General features: G+C 34.5%; 1 long non-coding RNA gene across 6 annotated transcripts in view; it reads left to right on the plus strand.

The window, feature by feature from the left end:
* The window catches only part of LOC110818212 (uncharacterized), a 43505-nt gene extending 20695 nt beyond the window's left edge, over nt 1-22810 (plus strand). For 2 of the 6 annotated variants that reach the window (XR_015821462.1, XR_015821463.1), the window contains exon 4: nt 5003-6662. This is a non-coding gene — a long non-coding RNA (uncharacterized LOC110818212). The other 4 variants (XR_015821460.1, XR_015821461.1, XR_015821457.1 and 1 more) reach the window with 3 other exon arrangements.
* Nucleotides 22811-23175: the final 365 nt, after the last annotated feature.

Genomic DNA, 23175 nt, shown 5'->3' on the forward strand with positions numbered 1-23175 from the left:
GTCACCATGGAAGCGACCATAATGCTGACAGGGTTGGTTAGGTGGGATAGGTTGAACTATGAGTGGAGGAAAGGTAGGGGGGAGAGCAACTCTAGTTTGTTTATCGGGGTGGCTACTTATTGGATCAAGCAATCTCCTCCTAAGTTGTTGGGGTTGTTGTTGGGTACGGACTCAGGCAATGTGTTGGTGCTTAGCCAAGATGAGGTCTTCAGCCAATTGGTTACTAGACTTTCCCATAGATTTTCTGCTTTATTTTCTCATAGAAGAGGAATTGTTTTCTACATCAATTTGGTAGCTTTTAAAGCATCTTTAACTCAACTTCTACAACAAAAATTTATTAAATATTAAAGACCAAAATCTAAGTCAAATAAACCATGGAGAATTCAGCCACAACACCACCACTTTTAAAGAGAGAAGATTTTTAATTCTATTTGGTTTATATCTTTTTAATTATTAGTTTGATAGTTTTCTAAATCGAGTTGTAATTAGAATTATTCTTGGATTTTATTTTTTTGAGCTCAAGTAGGACTAGTTTGAGTGAATGCCTATATAAAGACCTCAACATTAGGTTGTCATACATCACTTTAAAATTAATCAAATTGAAGAATTATTTTGCTTTTAGTATGCTGATTGTGAGTGCTCTTTAGGAAGATTCTTTAATTGTCTCGTTTAGCTAGGAATTTGATCTACTTATCAAGGTAAACTTGTGGTGTCTTTTCAATTTAGAATTTCTTAATTTCCAGTAATTTTATTTTCCCTTCACACCGTTGATTGTGGGTTAAATAAAAAGGGTTTACTTAGAGGTTTAAGTTTATGCATATTGATGTTATATGCAAGGTTTTAGATTGCAATGTTGATTGTGAGTTCTGCGTCATTCGCACCTCCACCTTTAAGCCTTCTAAATTTAGCCCAAGACGTCTATCTTTATGGATCCATCCTTTAATATAAACTTGAAAGTCTTTGTTGACTTTATTGGCCAATGATCATGTCCTTGCTCCACTTGACATAGTGTTATCCATCTATATAACCATCTGCACCTCGAACTGGATCAATCATAGACTTCTCTCTATGTGGACTTTGCTCAAGTTGAATTCAGTTTTGATTTCCACTTATTTGGACCTTACCGTAAGGATCTCCCTTTGAATGGACTTTGTAAATCTTTATCATTCATGAGGCCTAAACCATGACCTCTTAAGCTCATGAGGTCATGGGCTCCATCTTGTCTTACTCTCTCTTAATGTGATTGAGACCTTTTAAGCTCACATAGTATAACAGTTAACCGTGTGCTACTGTATAACTTTGTCTAATAAAATCTTTTGGTCGCATGATTTGTTCACTGATAAATATATTCTCTAATTTAAATAAAGAGAAATCAAAATGGATTAACAATTTAAGTACAATTTTTTTGAAGTGGAAAAAAAATGAACTTATAAAATTTTAATGAAAGAAATATTCTCAATAATGGTATTTTGAAAGAAATTATAATTCTATTTCCTAAATTATTATTATTTTCAATGAATTGAATAATGATAAAATAAAGTATACATTTATATATGTGAATTGAACTAAATTCTTAGAAAACCCCGCTCACCATCGTGCTAAATTTATATTTGGAAAACCCCTATTTATTCGGGCCTCGAGGCCACCTGAACTCATTTAAATTTATTTCATAATTTATATTGTATTTTGTAATTTAAATTCATAATTTAAAATTATTCAAATTTAATTCTTTTATTTATTATTATTATTATTTTATTTTATTTGATGCATTTTTTTATTTAAAAATAATTTTTAGGAGAAAAACAAAAAATGGGGTGAAATCCCACGGGAAAATGCCTTCGGGAGAGGCTCGCCCATGTTGGTGCAACACACTGTGCGCGCGACCAGCGCAGGACGTGCCAACTGTGTTCACATCCCATCCGCGTGGGACACGGGGCCAGTTTACGCGTGCGTTCCATCACGCGCAGACAGGCTAGTCCGAGCACGCTGTCAGCGCAATAGGCCTGCAGGGAAAGGCTTGCATGCTTGGGCCAGCGTGTAGGCTAGCGCCTGCGGGCGACCAGATTATTGAGGCACACTGCCGCCTCAGGTAGTGTACCGTCGCCTTCTTGGGCACTGTGCACTGCCTTGAGCGGTGTGCCGCCGCCTTGGGTGGAGAGCAACTGCTGGTGGAGGTTTCTTTCTTTGTTTTTGGCACTAACATCATGCCGCATCAAATCGCTCATCGTCCACTCAACCTTCTCTCTCCTCACCAAATTTTGCCACTTGGCGCAAATTCAACGATTCTCATTTTTTATAAATAGGGAACTCTTTTTTTGCATTTTCCTTATCACTTCCATTTTATTCTTTCGATCTTCCAAGAGCTTAGAGAGAGAGGGAGTGATCTAGAGAGAGAATGAGAGGTGAAGAAGATGTAAGGTGTAGCAAAACTTCAAGGTTTCGGTAAAAAATTTAGTATTTCTTTAAACCTCTTAAGTTGTATTTCTAGAAAATCAAAATTATGAAGTCTATGTTTTGCATGTTTCGTGTTTGGTAGTTCTAATAAAGTGATATGTTCTTGATTTCAAGCATACTATGTATTTTTATAGGAACTTAATGATTATCATGTAAATTAAATAATATGAATCCGGTGATAATTTTCTAAAATATATTATAAAAAGAAAGAAAGAGAAATGGAATGAGCCCGAATGGTCCGAAAAATATATGTATTTGTATTGACATGCATAATGCATCAAGTGTCTCGTTAGGCTTTTTATCTTTGAGGGTCTGATCTGGAAATACATGAGAGGATTGCTCCCTGTGGATGACAGCATACTCTTTGATGAGAACAGTGATGCGAATATCTATTTAGGGGTCACCTTTGGCTAAGTACTGTCATGATTATAGAATATCTGATAGGACCATTGTGGTTGGTGCGGTCGTCGTTATAGATCGTACCATGGTTTGGCAAGCTAGAAATGTGTCTGAGAAAATTACTATTATATATATCTGATATGGACATTCCACATGGGTAGTTGGAAATCCGTATCTACCCTTAGAGATGGAAGTCAGAGTGACTTCGCGAAGCATGACACAAAAATTTGAGTATTTCATGATTTATTTGATTTTTTTATTGTTAAGTATGATTTTGATTTGATTGTTGTGACTGTGACATGACATTTTATTTAATAAATAAAATTATTTTCATAAAGTAAAAAAGGACCCTGAAGTGACCTGATGATAAATTTTAATAATATAATTATTCACTTTAAAAATCTTATGATGTTATTTAAATACTATTTTCCTTACTGAGTATATGAAACTCATCCTATCCATGCCTCCCCAGATGAGGAAGAAAATGAGGAACCGATTGCTAACCTACCCCTTTAACTCTATGAGGATCCCGCAGATCCAAAAATCTTGAGTGCATGACTTGTCCCGCACTCTGATGAGTCCAATGCATAGTAAAAGAAGTGGCCCTTTTATATTTTGATATTTTGTATTTTGTTGCCACTTCTCGCCTCAGTTATATGTATGTGTAATTAGAACTCATATATTTTGGTAAGGGATTTGTAATAATTTGCTCCGCTGCATACAATTTTATCATGCACTCGTAATCCATTTTTATATCTGGCGCTCTTATGCACTAATGGTTCTCATGCCATGCATGCGTTTGGACGGTCAGATAATGGGCCAAATTCAGTTAAAATCTTCCTTCTCTTCACAACTTCATCTTCATCTTCTTCAAACCAAAAATTCCAGTTAAATAAGTGAGTGCAAGGGGAGGTTGAGAGTAAAAAATAATAGAGAGAGAGTGATGCACCAAAATAGAGTATATGTTATGTGTGCGTAACAGAGGGGTAAAACTTCTTCTTCTTACTAAGGTAAGTTATTTCTTTTTCTTCTGAATTATTTTATTTATCTCTTTAATGTCCTACGATCACTTTTACATAAAAATCTAGTTCTCAAATTATAGCAGCAAACTTCAAAATCCAAAACCATTACTGCTGCACTTGAACGACGCCTCTGCTCAGGTAAGTGCCTGTTCTTCGTCCAATTCCACTTTCGATTCATGTTTCCTTTCAGAAATTCATAATCAATAACTAAGATAATGTGTTAGGGTGTTAGGATTTTATTTTCCAAAAGTAAAACAACTTCTAAACTCAAAATCATCACTCTGCTTTGCAAGCATAGCTACTATGATTTGTAGAGAAGAATTCTTGAATTTTTAGCATTTTCTTTGTGTTTAACTTCTGTCTCATGCATTTAATGAGTAAGATGGGTAGAAATCTTGTTGATGCATGATTTGACATTTTTAGATACATTTGACCAATAAACTACTTGAATTAATTTGGTGATGTTGCATGTGTTAAGCTTGTGTGTGTGTGTGTGTGTCATGAAATGTGATTTTTACAAATTAAGATGATATTTTAGATGCATAAATGAATAGAGCGAATGAGTGTTGGTGATTGATGCTTAGAAAACAAAGAAAGTAGAAAAAAAATTAACCAAATGGTTTTGTCAAAAGCATGCGACACCAAGGTGCTATTGTTGCTGGGCCTGTGATGTCCTATAGCTTATGGGCATGCGTAGGACATTTCTAGACACCAGAACAGTTCAAAAATGCCCCTCAGACAAGACTTTAGTTAAAAGAAAGAGGAAATTTGTAAAATTTGGGATTATAGAAATTATTTGAGATAAAATGGGTCAATTAGTAAGGATGAATGGTTTAAATTAAAATGGCAAGATAAAAACAAAATCACCTAATAAACAATTAAATTCTCTTAGTAATATTTGGATTTAAATTTAAAAATAAACTTATAAAACAAACTAAAATATTTAGAAGAATTAAGATTTTAGTTTTCTAAAATTACAATAAATTTATGAATTTAGGGAAAGATAATGAAGTATAAGAATTTAACCAAATAAAATAAAAGTAAAAATTTAAATAAACATAGAGTCTAGTTTAAATCCGATTCGCCGTATTTCCTTTTAAGGGTATTTGGTTTTTTTATTTGTTCAGGAGCGACTATGTTGTGGGTGCTGATTTTGGTTCCTTAATGGGACATATAGTTTAGTTGGCCATAGGGATTCTGGGCAATTTGATATTCATGTTCTGGGGCCCAAGGGCATGAATGTTGGCGACATGGAGAAACTTGAGAGAATTATATTTGTATTTGTTACCTCTGATCGTATGTTTGTAAACATTTGCGCACCCACCCATGACTAGTTGGTATCTCATTTGCCCTCTTTGGAAATAGGTGTAAGTGGCTACACACATAGGTTTGTAATTTATGTACTGGGTGCATAAGTTGTGTAAACCCATCAACTAGGGTATTGAACATCCTTTTAAAAATTTATATGAGATGAACATTTGAGTTGAATATGAATATTAGTTATGGGATTTGATTACGACATTTGACTTGATTTGTTAATTAAATTGGGAACTCGAGTTTTTAAAATATGCATTAATGAAGGTTTTGAAACGTATCTGTGTTGCATTATTTCTATCTTACTGAGTATTGGAACTCACCCAAATCTAATTCCCCCCCACTAGATGCAAGTTTGGAGGAAAACACTAGAGAATCCTATTTAGATTCCTTTCAAAAAGTGTAGATTCCAGCAAACTCAGTATTTTGTTTTAGACTTGAGGCTAGTATTTTGTAACTAGATTATCACTTATTTTGTATTTTCAAATGTAGATAGCCTATTGGGCCTCAGTATACAGTTTTTATAAACTTTGTATGGCATGTATAGTTCCACTGCAATGTAAATATTTCTATTATGTTAGCTCTATCAGATGTTAGTGCCCCTACTTGGCATCGAGACGTCACACATAACCATGATTTCCTTTATGGCCATGAACTCTTAAGCTTATGTAGCCATGATCCTCATGTGGTCATTAGCTTTTATGTTTCTTTGAGCTTCCATGTGGCCCATGATGATTCTTTATCGACGCCTTTCTAATCATGTCTATAACTCATTGAAAGCTTATATGGTTGAAAGCAGTCCCTGAGCTTAGTTAAACATCTTAATAAAAGGTAGATAATAAATTATTCATAAAGATCAATGGAGATGATATTTTAATTGTTCAGAGAAGAGATTTTTTCAATCACATTAGGTTATGTGCTGAACTTTTTTATGATGTATTAATATATGTGGTCCTCTGAATTACATTAAGCTGTATTGAAACATCATCGATACTAAAATATAGCATAAGAGAGTCAGATACAAAAACAGATTACGAGTGCATCAAGATAAATTATATGCAGCGACATAAATATATATTACAATCCCTTGCAAAATGAAGTTTGAGTTCCAAATCTCACAATACTGAAAAAACGTAAAAACAAGTACAAGCCTTTCCAAAAATAGACTCATAAGAGTGCAAGACAAAACATCTCATAACGATTCATGAATCCATGAGATCCTCGAAGGCTTCAATAGGTAAGTCAATGAGTAGTTCCTCACTATCGTCCTCATCTGGGGGGCATGGAAAGGGGTGAGTTCTATATACTCAGTAAGGAAAATTGTATTTAAATAATATTGTAAAGATTTTAAAGGTATATCAAATTAAGAAAAAATGTACCGTTAATCATTTACCGTTTAAGGTCATAGCATGTAGGTTCATTTCAATAATAAGAAAAACATTTTTATATTATTTAGAAAGATGTCAACATCAAGACAAGCACATCATGGTTATAATCACATCATGTGTCCAATAGAGAAAATCAAATAAATCATGTCATGACTTCTTTTCGTCTTTTACTTATCATTTTCGCGAATCTATTCTGATTTATTTTTATTGGGGGCAATACAAATTTCTAACTACCACTGTGGAATGACAAAGTTCATTTCATTTTTATCAAATTTATGGCTTGCTAAACCATAACACATTTACGGCCTGTAAAATCATGATACGTTCTATGACCACGACCGTGATAACCACGGTGATGACGACCATAGTGGTTCTTCATGTAAATAATAGTCACTACTGTACATCGCCACAATGAGCCCTACAATCATATTGCATAACCCCTCTCGTCAAAGGATAAGCCATCATCCACAAGGAGCAGTTCTCTCACGTCTTTTCAAACCAAATGAGGGAGAAACAAAACCCCTCAAAGATAAAAAGCCTAAGAGATCATATTAATTTGGATGCCATGCATAGATATTTCAATGTACATTTTCACATATTTTGTCAGATATTATCATGTTCTTGAATAAATCACAATGAATCATTCACGTCATCATATTCATATCATTTATTTGTTTATTTTCAAGCATTAGTATGTTAGTAATCATGCAACTATCATAGAATGTATGTCTATACTTTAGCAAAAGCGTGCATCATGCTGATTCATATTCATATAATTTTTCATTTACTAATCCAAAAGTACTCCTTAGAATGCACGAATAAATACCAAATATTCCTTACCAAAAGCTTGTGGTTTCCTACGTTCCTCTTCCTTCTTTCCCTTCCTTCTCTCTGTGGCTCTCTCTCTTTATCTAACATACTTTGATGAGTGAAAATGAAGAAGAAGTGGTGAAGAAAGAGTGAAATGGGGTCCACAATTATAAAAAAATATACCATTAGATTTTTTCTAAGTGGCACAAATCGACGAGGAGAGAGGGTGGAAAAGTTGATTGATGCGATGTAACAACTAATGAACATGATTGATGGACGATCGACAAGACGATGGTGACACGATAACAAACAAAGGCTAAGGGCTTGCTGGCCAAGAGACGGCACAGGCCTTCCAAACGGCGACAACGCGCTTGCCAAGCGGCAGCGAGCGCCGCCAAAACGGCGGCGCTCCTCGCCTTAGCGCAACTACGCGCTCAGGCAGTGCTCGTCGCGTGCACAGACTATGCTCCCCAAGCCTCGTATAGATGGGGCATGCGTGTAAGTGCACGCCTGGCTAGCCAGGTTTACGCGTGTGCGCAGCATGTGAGACTCGCATGAGCAGGGAAAAATATTTTCGTGGCTTTTTTTGTGGGATTTTTCTATCATTTTTCCCCTAAAAATTAAAAATTAACGATAAAATCAAAGTAATGGGAATATAAAATAATTTTAAATAAACTCAAAATTATATGAAAATTAAAAACATAAATTTAAATAGATAACGGCCTTAGGGCTTAGATAAATAGAGGTTTTATACAATATTTTTAAGCATGAAGGTTCTAGGGTGTTACATTGCCCCAACCTTTAAAAACTTTAGTCCTTTAAATTTGTCACAAAGAAGTGTGAAAATTTCTTTCGCATTTCTCCTCCAATTCCCATGTTGCCTCCTCCAGAATGTAGTGCTGCCACTGCACTTTCACCATCGAGATCCTTTTGTTGCACATGACCTTCCGATCCAATCGATGATCATGGTTAGAAACTCCTCATAAGTCGTGTCTTCTTGAATATAAGTTTCTTGATGTGGAATAATGTGAGAAAGACCATGGTGGGACCTTTTAAGCATGGAGATATGTAAAACGTCATACAAACTCGTGAACTCTTGAGGTAGAGGATGGTAGTACGCCATTGGTCCAATATGCTCCACGATCATAAAAGGTCCTAGAAATTGAGGGTTCATTTTTCCCTTCTTACCAAACCGCATTTTATCTTTATAAGGGTAGATTTTGAGGAAGATGTGGTCACCAACAACAAACTTTAATGGTCTCCTATAGTTATCAGCATAGCTTTTCTGACAACTTTGGGAAATGGTAAGATTCTTGCGAATAATGGCAACTTTCTCGATGGTTTTCGAGATGTATTCTAATCCCAAGTGATGGCTTGTTTCTGACTTCATTCCAGTAAGTTGGAGAACAACAAGGCCTACCATATAGAGCTTCATATGGAGCCATGCCAGTGCTAGAATGATAATTGTTGTTAAAAGCAAAATCACATAGAAGAAGATGCTCATTCCAGTTGTCACCAAAGTCAAGAACACAAGTGTGCAACATATCTTCCAATATTTGAATTGTATGCTTAGACTGTCCATTAGCTTAGAGGTGATAGGTAGTGCTAAAGTACATACCTAAACTAAGGGTTTCCTAGAGACTGTCCCAGAAATATGAGGTAAACTGGGGGTCTCGATAAAAAATGATGAAAGAGGGAATGCCATGGAGTCAGACAATCTCCTCAACATATAGGTGGGCTAACTTGCTGGTGGACTCTATTATCTTTATGGTAAAGAAATGGGCGATCTTAGTCAATCTGTCTACTATGACCCATATTGCATTGCATCCGGAGCTGGTTCTGGGTAAACTAGTGATTAAATCCATAGTCACATACTTTCACATCCACTCTAGAATAGGGAGGCCTTGCAATAATCTGCCAGGTCACTGGTGTTCAGACTTGATCCTTCGGTAAGTAAGGCACTTGGAGACAAATTTCGCAATATCTTTCTTCATTCTAAGCCACCAATACTGATGCCTCAAATCATGGGACATCTTGGTGCTTTCGGGGTAGATGGATAACTTGATGTGTGGGCTACCTCCAAAACATTTATCTTGACTACAACAGGTACCCAAATAAAATTCCAATATTGACACAGTTCATCATTAAAACTTATGAAATTAGAAAACTCATCAGAAGTAAACTTACTGAGGTTTTATGAAATCTCAAGGTCAGTGGACTGAGCTTCCTAAATCTGTATGAAAAAGTTAGGCAAGGCTCGAATTTAGGCATGATAAACACCTTTGCCATAGTGATTTAGGTGGAGTGCCTATATTGTATCAACTAATTTTCAACTGGAAGTCATTATCTTGGCTAATATAGCGAATTCCTTCTTACTCAAAGCGTTAGTGACCATATTACCCTTATCAAGGTGGTAGAGGATCTTGTAGTCATAGTCTTTCAAGAGGTCTATCCAATGTCTTTGCCTCATGTTATGTTCTCTATGAGAAAACAAGTATTTCAAGCTTTTATGGTCCTAGATCTCGAATGTTTGACCACATAAATAGTGGTGCCATACTTTCAAGGCAAAAACAATGGCAGCCAACTCTAGGTAGGGAGTGGGGTAGTTGTGCTCATGGGGTTTCAATTGACTGGAGCCATAAGCGACTACCCAACCATATTCCATGAGAACATGCCTCAGACCTATCTGATATGGATCATAAAAAATTTGAAATCACCCAGTATTATTAGGGAGGATCAATACCGAAGTAGTAATGAGACAACACTTTAACTTGTGAAAACTGTTCTCACAATCAATAGCCCAAACAAATGTTACACCCTTTCTGGTTAGCCGAGTCAATGGAGTTGCAATCTTAGAGAACCCATTAATAAAACACCAGTAGTAGTTGGTCAAACTTAAGAAACTACAAACTTTAGCAATATTGGTTGGTCGACTCCAATTGTATAGAGCCTCGACCTTAGAGGGGTCGAGGAAAATTCCTTAACCAAACATCACATGACTAAGGAAGGAGATTCAATCAAACAAAAATAAATCCTTATTGAATTTTTACATACAAGTGATGTCGACGGAGGCCTTCCAATACACGAAACAGATTGTCAGCATGCTCTTCATGATTTTTGGAGTACACCAAGATGTCATCAATGAAAACGATGATGTATCGATCCAGTGCATACTGGAAGAGCCTGTTTATTAGATCCATGAAGGTGGCAGGGGCATTAGTCAATCTGAAAGGTATAAACTTGAATTTTAACTAACCATAATGGTATGGGAATGCTGTCTTAGGGATATCTTCTTCCTCCACTCTTAACTCATAATACTGATTTGAGGTCAATCTTGGAGAAAACTATAGCACATTGAAACTGATAAAAAAGGTCATCAATGCGAGACAAGTGGTACTTACTCTTTATCATCACTTGATTAAGCTCTCTGTAGTCTATGTAAAGTCTAAGGGAACCATCCTACTTTTTTACAAATAGTACCGAGGCACCCCATGGGGAATGACTGGGGCGAATGAACTTTTGCCCTAGAAGCTCGAAAAGTTATCGCTCAAGTTCAGCAAGTTTGTTATGACTCATACGGTATGCAAGCTTCGATATGGGCTAAGTTCCTGATTGCAGATTGATGGAAAATTCTATCTCCCAAGGGGGAAGTAGTCCAAGCAATTCTTTTAGAAAGACGTCCAAAAAGTTACAAACAACAAGGATTAGATAAACTGTCGGATAAGTGTCCATGTTTCTGTTCATCGAAAGGTTAGAAAAAGTAAACAAAGTACATATATATAAAAAATTTCTTAAGTTTAAACTTTTACAAGACGAGCTTCCATTTTGTTTTAGGTGAGCGAATGGTTACAACTTTACTTTCACAGTTAATAATTACTCTATATTTTTCTAACCAATTCATACCTAGGATTATGTCAAATCCTGAGAAATCTAGGAGTATGAGATCTATAAGTAGTTTCGTTCTTGAGGCTTTTATTTTATAGTTTCTATACATAGAGAGCTTCTAAAAGTCCCCTAGAGGGTGTTTCTACTGTTAATGTTTCATTCAATAGTTCAGGTTTAACATCTAAATTGCAAGCAAAAAAACAAGATATAAAAGAGTGGGTAGCACCTGTATCAATCAAGGCTCGGGTAATGGTATTGTAAATAGAAAGCATACCCTGAATAATGGTAGGAGTGGTTAGGGCACAAGGCTCATCAAGATTGTAAACATGTCCTTATGCACTTGTAGCAGGAGTTGTTCAGATGCTGGTAGGGTTGATCACCATGGAAGCATCCACAATGCTGGCATGGTTGGGCAGGTCGGGCAGAATTCTAAGTAAGCGGCAGTAGAGTAGGAGGAGGGGTAACACAAGATTTCTTGTCGGGACAGTCGTTGTTAGGTTTAGGCAACCTTCTTCTTTATTGTTGTTGTTGATGCTGCTGTTGAGTGCGGATTCGAGCAATGCGTTGGTGCTATGCAGAGATAAGGTCTTCGACCAACTAAGCATGTTCAACCACCTTGTTAAACCAGCAGGGTCTCAGCATCACTATTCAATCTTAGATATCCGCACAAAGACCATTTAAAAACTTTCTGGCTTTACAACTATCTAAGTAACCATCAAAGGGGTAAATCTGGACAACTTGCAAGCCGGGCAACATATGGGTAACGATCATGTTCCTTTAGTGGACATCCTAAAATTCCTCTTCTTTCTTCTCTTGAATGTATATAGGAAGAAGTTCTCAAAGAAGACATCCATGAAAACTTCCCAAGTGGTAAGGGAGTGTAGATCTCTTTTTTAAGTTGGCACCAGTGCTCGACGTCACTGATCAGCATAAAGGCAGTGAGGGGACCTTCAGTTCTTCTGTTAGGTCTAGGATAGAGAAAATCTTTTCTATCTATAGAATCCAAGCTTCTGCGGCCAATGGGTTAGGTCCTCCTTCAAAATGTGGTGAGTTCAGTCTTTTAAACTCGACAATGTTATGGGAGATAGAATGATTGGCAGGGCGATAGTCTTAGGTTGGAGAATGTTGGCAGTGGTTGATAGGGTTTTTCCTACTACTTGAATTAGGCCTTGGATTGGTCGACAGAGCTTGGTAAACTGGGCCTTGGTTGAAGGATCCTTGGGCACGGGTCTCTCGGTTCTTTCTATAAATGGTCTCCCTCGAGTCATTGGACCAACAAAAGAAAAGAGAGACAACAAGTAGGTGGTCTAGTTTTCAAGAAATAAAATCTCCAAAGTATCTAGAGTAGTTTTCCTAGACCATAGCCTCAGTGGATTATTTTATGTATCTACTCTAATACCATTTGTGACATCCCCGATACTAAGGGAGCTAGATACAAAAACAGATTACGAGTGTATCAAGATAAATTATATGCAAAAGAATAAATATATATTACAATCCCTTATAAAATGAAGTTTGAGTTCCAAATTTTACATTACTAAGGCAACATAAAAACAAGTACAAGCCTCTCCAAAAATGGACTCACTAGAGTGCAGGACAAAACAGCACTCGTAAAGGTTCACAAATCCACAAGATCCTTAAGGCTTCAATGGGTAAGTCAACGAGTGATTCCTCACTATCATCCTCAACTGGGGGGGCATGAAAAGTGGTGAGTTCCATATACTCAGTAAAAAAATAGTCTTTAAACAACATTCCTAAGATTTTAAAGGTATATCAAATTAAGAAAAATATACCATTAATCGCTTACCATCGAAGGTCATAGCACGTAGGTTTATTTCAATAATAAGAAAAATATTTTTATATTGTTTAGAAAGATGTCAACATCAAGAAAATCACATCATGGTTATAATCACATCATGTATCAAATAGAGAAAATCAAACAAATCTTGTCATGACTTCTTTCCATCTTTTACCTATCTTTCGCATGAAGCCGTTCTGACTTATATCTATCGAGGGGAATAGGATTTCCTACTACCACTGTGGAATGAAAAGTTCATTTCATTTTCAAAACATTTACAGCTTGCCAAATCATGACACATTCTATGACCATGACCGTGCCAACCACAGTGATCCTACATGTAAACTATAGTCACAGTCGTACATCGCCACAGTGACCACTATAATCATATTGCATAACCACTCTCATTAGATTATACGCTGTCATCCACAAGGAGTAGTAATCCTTAAGTCTTTTCAGATCAGATGAGGGAAAAACAAAACCTCTCAGAGATAAAAAGCCTAATGGATCATATTAATTTGAATGCCATGCATAGATATTTCGAGTACGTTTTCACATATTTTGTCAGGTAATATCATGCTTCTTGAATAAATCAAAATGAATAATCTCTTAACACCTCATCATATTCATATCATTTATTTATTTATTTTCAAGTATTAGTACATTACTAATCATGCAAATTTATATTCATATACTTTAGAAAAAACATATATCATGCTAATTTATATTCATATAATTTTTCATTTATTAATCTAAAAGTACTCCTTAAAATGTACGAATAAATACAAAATTTTCCTTACCAAAAGCTTGTAGTTTCCTAAATTCTTCTTCCTTCTTTACCTTCCTTCTCTCTCCCACTCTTTCTATCTAATAATTTGGTGAGTGAAAATGAAGAACTAATGGTGAAGAGTTAGATTTTTGACAAGTGGCATAAATCTATGTGGAGAGAGGGAGAAAAAGTTTACTAAGGCGATGCGATGACTAACAGATGTGACTGATAGATGGCCAACAAGACAACAATGACATGATGATAGCACGAAGGTTGTGGGCACGCTAACCAAGGGACAACATATGCCTCCCGAATGACAATGGCACGCTAGCCAAACAGCAGCGCTTATTGCTTGAGGGTAGCGCGCGCTGCCCAAGGCCTGCTGTGCTTGCAGACTGCACCCCTCGCACGTCGCACAGATGAGTCATGTGCCCAGGCGCATGCTCGGCTGGCTGTGAGCACGTGTGTGCACAGAACGTAGGACCCACGCGAGCAGGGAAATTTTTTTCTATGACTTTTTCATGAGATGTTTCTGCCATTTTTCTTTGCTTTCCCCTAAAAATTAAAAATTAGTTACAAAATCAAAATAATTTTAAATATACTCAAAATTATATGAAAATTGAAAACATAAATTTAAATAGTTAACGACCTTAAGACCCGAATAAATAGAGGTTTTACACAATATTTTTAAGCACGAAGGTTCTAAGGTGTTACATATATGATAATTATCACATCAAGACATGTGATTTGTTGAGAAATGTAATCATTTAAACCATATCACATAATATGCTGGAAGTATGATTTCACGAATCACATCAAGCTTTCTAATCACTCATATCACATCTTATGCACTTAATAAATAGAAGTTGAAATGACATTTTTTAAAAAATGTTGATATTTTGAAATATATATGAAAAGATGTTACATTTTTTGAATTCTTACTTTTAAGAATCTTGTTGAAGTTGGTGAATAATGAATTTTGATTCCTTATAAGATTATTGACGTACTTCCTTGTTAAATTTCTTACACTTGATTATCATTTTTAAATTCAAGAAAGTTCAGGAACATGGATAACTAATCACTTATAAAGATTCTTGATAATTATATTTTTAATAATACAGATAAAAAATAATTATGATAATATGTATGACAGACAACTAGAAATAAGGTCTAATATTTGATGTTTGGTACTTGACAATTATGAGCTTAAAAAGATGATATGTCTATAGATAATATATATATGAAATGGATGAATAAAAATATTTGTGTTAATTGATTAATTTTTCTTGATATAAATATTGGTTGGTGAATAATAAATTAACTAAATTGATCTATATTTATCAAATGATGATTAATATTCTTTATACAAAAAGAAAAATTAGTATATTTGGTCATTATATATCATATAAAATATACGCATCCATGTGAGATGCTTATTGGATATCATTGAAAATTGATGAAATTTTAATGTGATAAACTTATTGAATATCTTTATATATTGATGATACTTCAATGTGATATGTTTATTGAAAATATTTAACAATTGTTGATATTTCAATCTATTGAACTTCTTTAATCTTTGAAGATTAGTAGTGATTTTGATAACAATCCTTTTGGCTAAAAATTTTTTTTTTGTCATTTTATCTTTTTTATTTATCTTTAAGACATCAAAAAGGGAAAAAGATTCCTTTTTAATCTAATATACTTTTTTTATTAAAGGGAAGAAAAAGGGGGGAATCAATCCATAGTAGCAATGACTCCTTAGAAGAGAAAAATCTTTGTAACAAAAAGTGAATGGATCTTATTCCCTTTTATTAGAAAAACTATTCTCATATCCTTGGTTAAATAAGGAAAGTGGTAGTGAGTGATTTTCATGAGCTTTTTGAGATATTTTGTTGAATATAAGAGAAAAGTTCTTATTTTTTACTTGTTCTTTAAAAATAAAAGAATAGGGAGCACATAGTAAGGGGAGAATGACATAAACTTACTTTTGTATTAATGATGTCGATTGAGTTTTTAAGTTCGCAAACGTGTTGTAACTCAAAAAACTAAAATAAATTACGAAAGACTAGAAGAGCATCAATAAGAAAAGAAACAAATTGAAGGCCAAGAGTATTTTTTTTTTACTTTCTTGCCTTCTATATAAATTACATAACTCAATGTTGATAGCTCAATTTTTTACTTTTCACTCATGAATCCCTTTGAAAAGTTTGTTTTTCTAGGAAAAGAAATTTTCACTCTTTTTTCTAAAAATAATTTGGTAAAAAAAAATATTTCTAAAATATATATTTTCGGATGGAGATTTTATGTGTAAGGAATTTCAAAATTCAAGATATTTTAAGAAACTTTTAATTGGTGCCTCATTAGGGATGATTCCTAAAACATACTAGTTAAAATTAGTTTGAGATTCCGAGGGACGAGCATCAGTAGATTAGATCCATCTTTTTCAAGAATGTGGAGATTACATACTTAAGTAGTGCAGAAATGAGTGCCATATGTGAAGTGATGGAGTTATCCTTTATAATAATAGTGGAATTATTATTATTTTAATATACTCTCCAAAATAATTACTAAAGCATACTCATAAACAACAATCATTTATTATATCTTGTGTAATTTGAACCAAGTACATTAAAACTCCAACAAAATAAAAAAATTGTTGATGAACTAATATATTTTTATATTCAAATATAAGTAATATATTAATTTACTATTTTATGAATAAGTTCAAATATAAGTAAGAGTGTCATTAATATCACGTACATATGTACATACACAATATCACGTAGACATGTAGATTCAAGTTTTTTTTAAAGGTAAGAAATAAATTAAAGATCTGCTAAAAGACACTACATAGATATGAAGGAGATACATCTCCCATGGCACATATCAAGGGAAAATAACATAGAAGATAAAACAAATAATAGTCATGTCATACAATGCCGAACAGAAACATAAAGAAAAATAAAAGGCAACGATGTTTGGTTTTATCTAGCCCAAGTGGAAATTAATAAAGAAAGAGAAAAAAAAGAAAGGCTGTAATATTTGGGGGAAATAGTTTCCACTCTCCCATGTATGCATATATATATATATGCAGAAATTAGAAAAGAAAAAATGGCATATCATTTTTCATCTCACACTCTCTCACGGAAATCGAAAAAAAAAGACAACATCAAAAATTGGTCCTCTCGCTCTCATGCACGTAGACCGAAAGGTGGAGAAAGGACTTGTTTTCAAAAAAAGGAAAAAAATTACAAAGTAGGTTTAAAGTTTGTTCCTCTCTACACATGGGCACCATGGAAAGTAGAAAAGAAAGGGCTTGTTTGGTTAGATGCATAGAAATCGAGATAGGAAAAGTTGTTGACAAAGTTTGGTAATTTTCTTTGGTATTTTTGAATCAATTTTTAGAGGATTGTTCTTAATTTCTTGTTGTGCTCATTCAAGAGGAATTGAGTTTAGTTAGGAAAAAATTATGTATTCTTCAAAATATTTTGTACTTAACTTCTATGATAGTGAATTTTACTTGGAGTTTGGCCTGTGGTTTTTCCCACTACACTGGAGGATTTTTCATATAATCTTGTGTCTCATTATTTTTGTAATTGGTTCTTTTTTTACATTGATATTGATTTATAAATTGATTACATTAGAATTATAAATTGGATTTTGTGGATTAATTTTTGTGATTGTCTTAATTTACACAAGTAAGATTAGAATAGTTGAAAGACCCAACAAGTGGTATCAGAGAAAGGTTGATTGGTTTCTTGGTTGATTTATGGTTTGGGATTAATTGTTTGACTTAGAATGGAGGAATTTGCTGGTATAATGATAAAATTATCTTTTTCAAAGTATTTAATTTAGAAGTTAAAGATGAAGGATCTTCTCTATTCTAAGGATTTATATGATCCTATTAAGTTAAGAACTGTTAAGCCAATTGGAAAATCATATGATAATTGGGCAAAAAATGCATCAAAAAACTGTAGGAATTATCTAACAATGGGTGGATAATGGTGTATATCACTATATAAATAAAGAAGTGAATGCACAAGTTTTGTGGAATAAATTAAAAAATATGTATAAGAGGAAAAATGCTCGAAATAAAACTTTTGTCATTAGAAATCTTGTCAATATAAAGTTGGCAGATGGACAATTAATTGTAAAACACTTGAGTAAATTTCAAGAGTTGGTAGAGTCAAATATAATGAAAATAACTCTAGATGATGAATTGTGGGCATTATTGCTCTTGAGTTCCTTGCGAGATAATTGGGAGATCTTGGTGTGACTCTTAGTAATTCTGCTCCAAGTGGTATTTTATCTTTATCTATGGTAATAGATAGTCTATACAATGAAGATACTAGAAGAAAAAATATGGGCATTAATACCTCACAGGTCCTTGTCATGGAGAATAAGGGTAGAAGTAAAAGTAGAGATCCTAAAGGACATAATAAAGGAAAAATAAGTTGTTATCACTGTGACAAAGAGGGGCATAAGAAAAAAAACTGTATGGTTTGGAAAAGGGAACAAAATAGTGAGAAAAATAAAAAAAAGACAGATGATAATAATACCACTGCAACTATAGCTGAGATACTAAATAACTGGTTGTACTTTAATTTGTTAAGGATCATATTCATTTCACTAATTCTGATATTGAGTGGGTTATTGATTCTTTTGCATCCTATCATGCTTCACCCGTGAGAGATGTCTTTACTATGTACAAAGTAGGGAATTTTGGTAGAGTGAAGTTTGGTAATACGAGCTATGCATATATTGCGAGTGTTAGTGATATTTGTGTGTAAACAGATGTTGGCTGCACATTAACTCTAAAAAACGTGTGACATGTGCCAAATTTATGTTTGAATTTGATTTTTAATCATGCATTAAATTTAGTTGGTTATCACAACTACTTTGGTGGTAGAAAATGGAAACTCATTAAAGGTTCAATTGTGGTTGCTAAGGGTAGTCTGTGTTACACACTTTACAAGAATAAAGTGAATCCAATTATAAGTGCACTAAATTCAATTAAAGATGATGATTCGCCAAACTTGTTGCATAATAGGCTGACTCATATGAGTGATAAAGGGTTGCACATTCTTGCAAAGAAGTCTCTTATTTCCTTTAGCAAACGTATGAATTTACCCTTGTGATAATTGTTTATATGGTAAACAACATAGAATTTCTTTTAGTAGTTCATCTGAAAAAAAAAAAGAATGTTCTTGATTTGATTTACTTTGATGTATGTTTCCCTATTGATGTGAAAATTGTAGGAGGTAGTAGATATTTTGTTACTTTAATTATGATGCTTCACAAAAGATTTGAGTGTTTGTTTCGAAAAGAAAAGTTCAGGCTCTGCAGTACTTCAAGCAGTTTCATGCTATAGAAAAAGAAAAATGAATATCTTTAAGGTGTCTTCGTAGTAACAATGGTGGTGAATACACTTCAAAAGATTATAAGAATTACTGTTTACAGTATGAAATTAGACATGAGAAGATTGTTTCAGGTACTCCTCAACATAATGGTGTTGTTGAAAGAACAATAGAACCCTCCTAGAGAAGGTAAGATGTACCTTTAAAATAGCTAATCCACTTAAGTCATTTTAGGGTAAAGCACTCTACACTGCCTGCTACTTAATGAATCGACCTCCATTAGCTCCTTTAGATTTTGAGATTTCTCAAAGAGTATGGTATGAGAAGGATGTCACTTATTCTCACTTGAAGGAATATGGGTGTAAGGAATTTGTGCATGTACCTAAGGAGCAGAAACATAAGCTTGATGACAAGATTGTTCCATGTATTCTTCTAGGTTATGGAGATGCAGATTTTGGGTTTAGATTGTGAGATCTAATAAAGAAGAAAGTAATCAAGTCCAGAGATGTAATTTTCGATGAACATAAGACCTTGTTAGATTTTGAGACATCAGAGAAGAGTACAAGGGGAAAGGATATTCCACTTTCTAAACTACTTTCTCCTTCAATTAAAGATGCCACAGATGAAGGAGAGTTCCATGATGGACATGGAATTAATGTTGTGCCAGCACCAGATGATGTTGAACAGGGGGAACAACCCAATATATCTCAGATAGTAGAAAAACCTCGGGTTAAAAGGTCAACTAAAACACATCATTCTTCTAACAGTAATCCAGTTCTGAGTATGTTAAAGTTACTAAAGAGGGGGGAGCCAGAGAGTTTTTAAGAAATATAGAATTATAAAGGAAAATTTTAGTTGATGAATGCAATGCAGCAAAAGATGAGTTTTTTTAAGAAATTCACATTGATCTGATTGATATGTTAACCAAGGTGGTTATTCTTTAACTTTTTGGTGTAATCATTAAGAGGAATTGAGCTTGGTTAGGGAAGAATTTATGTATTTTCTCCAAAATATTGTGTACTTGATTTTTTTGATAGTGGATTTGACTTGGAGTTTGACCCGTAATTTTTCTCTCTACACTGGAGAGTTTTCCACGTAAATCCTGTGTCTCATTATTTTTGAGATTGGTTCTTTATTTGCATTGGTATTGATTTACAAATTGATTAGTTTAGAAATGGGAATTTGTGGATTAATTTTGGTGATTGCCTTAACTTACACAAGTAAGATTAGAATATTTAGAAGACCCAACAAAAAGTCATCAAGAAACGACACAATAACAAAAGAAAAGAAGAGATGAATAAGCACACTAGGAAATATAAGAGAATCCAACAATCATAGATAACAACACAAAAAACTAGAAACAACATGAATCGAAATGCGATATATTTTGTGATAACAATTTTTCAATAATTGTATATATAAATATTTTGTATGCACTGAAATTCTATATATAGATATTAATAAGGCATACTACTGTTCTTTTATAATCACAGAAAATCTTCATCAAAATAAACAACAAAATTAAATAAATTAGTAAGAATGTGTAAATATAACACCCCGCCCATCACTGTGCTAAAATGATTTGGAAATTCTACTTATTCGGGCCTTTGGTCGCCTTAAACTTAATTAATTTACACTGTTTAACTTTTCTCATGATTCGTGATTTTGATTTATTTTTATTTTTAGTAATTTTTATTTCATTTTATTTTAAATTATTTTATTTTATTTTATTTTTAAATTAAAAGAAAAATTTAAAAAAAATTCGAAAAATGGCAAAACATGAGAACATTGCCTGCAGAAAAAAATCCTGCGAGTGGGTAGTTTGCCTGCGCGGGTGTTGAGCACTGTGCGCACGTGCATGCACGCACAATGGCTGTGCGTACAGTGCGCACATCCCATCCACATGCTAGCACGCACAGGACGAGCGCACAGCGCGCATGACACGGGGTAAGGACCTTCGCGCAAATCCTATCGCGCGCAGGCGGGCCATCTGCGTGTCACATCATGGATGGATTGGCACCGCACGCTGTGCACGCATCGTCCGAGGAGCAGGCCTGAGCGGATAGGCCCTGTGCGCCTAAGGCCTGCACCCGCGGTGCCCAGCGAGCTTGAGCCCTCCGCACACGGTAGTAGGTCTGTGCGCTTGTAGGCTAGCCTGTAGCACGCCGGCTGAGCACTGCCACCTCGGGCAGTGCACCGTCGCTGCCTTCGTCAACACGCCGCCGCAGCCAGTGGAGGAGGTCCTCCTCCCTCGTTTTTGTGCCAAGAATCTTTTTCTCCTCTCTCTTACTGGATTTTACCACTTGTCACGAATCTAACGGTTCTAAAATTTTATAAATTGCCCCCTTCCTTTCCTGTTCACACTTCCATTCTTCAAGGTTTAGATAGAGAGAGAGAGGGATAGTAAACTAGTGAGAGAGAAGAGAAAGAAAGGAAAACGGTGAAGAAGAAATCATCGAGGTTTTAGTAAGAAATCTAGTATTATTTCAAACATCTTAAGAAGTATTTTTAGATAAGCGAATTTAATATGATAATTATTTTACCTGTTCTGTATGCCTCTGTGTTCAAATGAGTCGAATTGTTATGGTTTTCAATCATGTTATGTGAATTACAGACACTTGATGAATTTGCATGTAATAAATGTAATATGTAATCCGTGATAGTAAAAGTAAAAAGAAAAAAGTGGAATGAAGCCTGTATGGTCTGAAGTGTATCTGTTTTGACATGCATATTACATCAAGTGTCTCGTTAGCCTTTTTATCTCTATGGGGTATCTATTCTCCTTGTCCTTCGGGATATCTATTTTTTCCTCGCCTATTTGGCCTGAAAAGACGTAAGAGGACTGCTCCCAATGGATGACGGCGTACCCTCTGACAAGAGTGGCATCACACTATCTGTAGGGGTCACCCGTAGCTAAGTAATGTCGTGACCATAGATATCTATTAGGACAACTATGGTTAGTACGACCGTGGTCATAGATCATACCATGGTTTGGCCAGCTAGAAGTGAGCCTGAGTAAATTGCCCTATTTGTATCTAATTTGGTCATTCTATTTGGGTAGTTAATTTGTATCTGCCATCAGAGATGAAAGTTTGTAACGACTTCACAAAGCATGACATGAAAAATCTGTGCATTTCATGATTTATTTGATTTTCTGTATTATCCGGCATGATGTATATTTGATCTTCTGTGCTAACGTACCATTTTCATATTCAAACAAATGGTGAGATAGGTAAACAAGGAAGCTAAACGGTAAGATAAAATAATAAAATTTTGTAATCTTATGATGTTAATTTAATATTGTTTTCCTTATTGAACATATTGAACTCACTCTTTCCATGCCCCCTCTTAGATGAGGAAGAAAATGAGGAACTGCAGGTAGACCTACCCTTGGAAGTTTATGAGGATCCTGTGGATCCACAAGTCTGAGTGTATGACTATTCCCGCACTCTGATGAATTTAGTAGCATAGTGAAAGAAGTGGCCCTTATGTTTTGTATTTTGTAACCATTTCTGACCTTAGTTTATGTATGTATTTGGAATATTATATATAGTTTTAAGGGATTTGTTATGGTTTGATTCTGCTGCATAAATTTTATCATGCACTTGTTATTCTGAATCTGTTTTTGACATCTATTTGCCTTAATTAGCACTGGTGATGTCACAATAAATAACATATTCCTTTATTTTTTTAGTGAGTATGTGTATATGCACTATGCGTGTCAATAATATTAAGTATATTCATGGAATAACAGTTATAGCATAAAATATTTAATTAAGTTGATTTTCATTTGCTGCTATATAATTATAAAATTTACAACAAAAATTTATAAGTGAAATCACGGTATCGATCCTTAATTACCTTAGAAGGACATTATTAGAATAATGGTTTTTTTCTTTCTGAAAGCCAAGTGAGAGTTTGGTTTATTTTCTTTTGCATTGTAGATAGTCATGGAGTACATAGGTTGGTAGGATTT

The sequence above is a fragment of the Carica papaya genome, chromosome 6 (genome assembly GCF_054855325.1).
Source record: "Carica papaya isolate Zhongbai chromosome 6, ASM5485532v1, whole genome shotgun sequence".
Taxonomy (NCBI): domain Eukaryota; kingdom Viridiplantae; phylum Streptophyta; class Magnoliopsida; order Brassicales; family Caricaceae; genus Carica; species Carica papaya.